At 40.7% G+C, this 2,433-nt stretch overlaps 1 pseudogene; it reads right to left on the reverse strand.

Moving 5' to 3' along the window:
- Positions 1 to 243: 243 nt before the first annotated feature.
- Positions 244 to 877, reverse strand: LOC113835215 (annotated as a pseudogene).
- Between the last annotated feature and the right edge of the window lie 1,556 nt (positions 878 to 2,433).

The following is a 2,433-nucleotide window of genomic DNA, read 5'->3' on the forward strand; positions in this document are numbered from 1 at the left end:
GTTTTATTTTTTCTATATTTGTTAAGGTTTGTTTTATGACTCAGCATGTGGTCTGTTTTAGAGAAGTTTCCATGGATGGGCTATTGAGTGGACTATAGGTTCTTTGGGGTTTGGGTGAATATCCTGTAGATTATTTTAATGTCCATTTAATATAAAATGTCATTTGTTTTTGAGGTTTCTCTATTTTATTTTATTTTATTTTATTTTATTTTATTTTATTTTGAGGCACATTCGCTTTTGGACTCACACCAGGAGTCCATTGGTTTAGGAGACCTCAGTTAACTTGCTGATTTTCTTTTCCACACTCCTTTCTGCTGTTTCCATAGCATCGTGAGCTGTTACTTCTTCTGGTAGCAGACCATGACCTTCTCCTTCCTCTTTTCCTCCACGGTTGGTATCGGTCACTGCCTGATCCTTTCCAATCCACCTCATGAGCCAGATGCCCCATGAAAGCAAACTTTCAGCGAGGGGCGTAACCTTGAGGGCGGCCATCTCCTTTTTCGTAGCATAGGATGGAGGGCCCCATCAAACATCTTGAGGTGTTGCAGGAAAGTCTGTTCTTGCTCCGCCCTGTGGGGCAGCATATTGTGCACATTGCACACACACACACACACACACACACACACACACACACACACACACACACACACACACAAATTCAGCCTAGGCAAAAATGGTAGGGGCCTTAGGAAAGACTGGTATTTATCTGTTTTTGGAGAAAGGCCAGGTATTCTAATTTGCTTCGGTAGAAATTGCTGGAAATGCTGGCATGTTCAGCCACAACGACGGCCTTCAGGCCCAGTAGTACCTGTTTGGCCACCATAAGGCCCAGAAGATGGCCTCAGCCATGTGGCACTAGAATCTGTCCCTCGTTCATCTTCAGTAGCCACCTTGGAAAAAGCCGTGTTTAGTTTTTAGTCCAGATGATCTAGCTACTGGAGAAAGTGGGGCATGGAAATCACCTACTATTTTTGAGTTTGTGTTGATCTTTTTAATTCTGCCAGTATGCTTTTTATGATATTCGGATAGGTTTTCCTTTATGCATAACTTGTGCTTTTTCTATTGCAGTTCTCAATATTTTTTCTCTTGCATACTTACCCGTGTTTTAACTATGATATGCCATTGTTATATGAAGCCACAAGAGCCTGTGAAAGGGTCTGGAGAATTTATTTAGGTATAGGATAGGGACAAGGACTCACTGATACAGAACCAATTAGACGCCGCCCTGATCCAGCTGCCTCTGACCAGTCTTTATGCACCAACCACAAGCCGCCTCTCCACCGCTTACTCCATTCCAACCACCCAAGAGAGCACAACAGCGAGAGAGAGAGAGAGAGAGAGAGAGAGAGAGAGAGAGAGAGAGAGAGAGAGAGAGAGAGAGAGAGAGCGCCACCCTTTCCCTCAGCTTTGAAGGCCATCAGACAAAGGATCATTTACACTGATTCATAAAAGTAGGAAAAATTTAGTTATGAAGTAGCAACGAAAATAATTTTATGTTTGGGAGTCACCACAACATAAGGAAGTCTTAAAGGGCCACAGCGTTAGGAAGACTGAGAACCACAGGTGTGGAGCTTCATCAAAACGTTATAAACTGATCTACCATATGATCCAAAAGTAGCACTCACAGGCTATACCCGAAGAATTCTATATCTGAATCTAGAGATGTCTGATCATCATATTCATTCCTACTCTTATTCACAATAGCTAGAAAACAATCTGGATGTCTCAAAACTGAAGACTGGATAACGAAAATGAAATACATTTACATGGGGAATATTATTTAGCTATAAAGAAACATAAAAAGGTGAAAGATTTATATAATCTGAAGAGAAATTTGAACAAAAAAGAAACATAAAATTATGAAATTCAAAGATAAATAGATGGAGCTGGAAACCATCATTCTGAGTGAGTTAATCCAGATCCAGAAGACAAAAATCATACATTTCTCTCTCTTCTGGATGTTAGCTTTGAATCTTGAATCTTCAGATATTTATTTTGTTTGGAATAATACAGAGATCAGGGCATTAGTAAGGGCCAAAGAGGGCAGGCTTTCAAGAGAGGGGAGATAGAATGCAGTGCTATCATAGGTTGAATGAAGCAAAAAGCACTATATTATGGTAAGGAATGAGAGTGTAAGGTGAGAGAAGGGATACCAAAGATGGTTCGAAAAAGAATATGTAAGCCTACCTACTACCCCCATCTCTCTGACACTCACTCACCCACATACGTACACAGTTAAAACGGAGTTACCCTGTAATGGGATGACAATTCCTCTTCTAGACACAAGAAGCTAACAAATAAGAGCATAAGAGCATGATTCACAGAGTGGGTTACTTCTTTGGGAGCTTTTGGGTGGTGAGATTCTTAGACCCTCTGCATATTATAGCCTATTACCATATTCTTGCTTACCTATCCTGCAGAACATGATGGTAA

Source organism: Cricetulus griseus, chromosome 4 (assembly GCF_003668045.3).
Source record: "Cricetulus griseus strain 17A/GY chromosome 4, alternate assembly CriGri-PICRH-1.0, whole genome shotgun sequence".
NCBI lineage: Eukaryota > Metazoa > Chordata > Mammalia > Rodentia > Cricetidae > Cricetulus > Cricetulus griseus.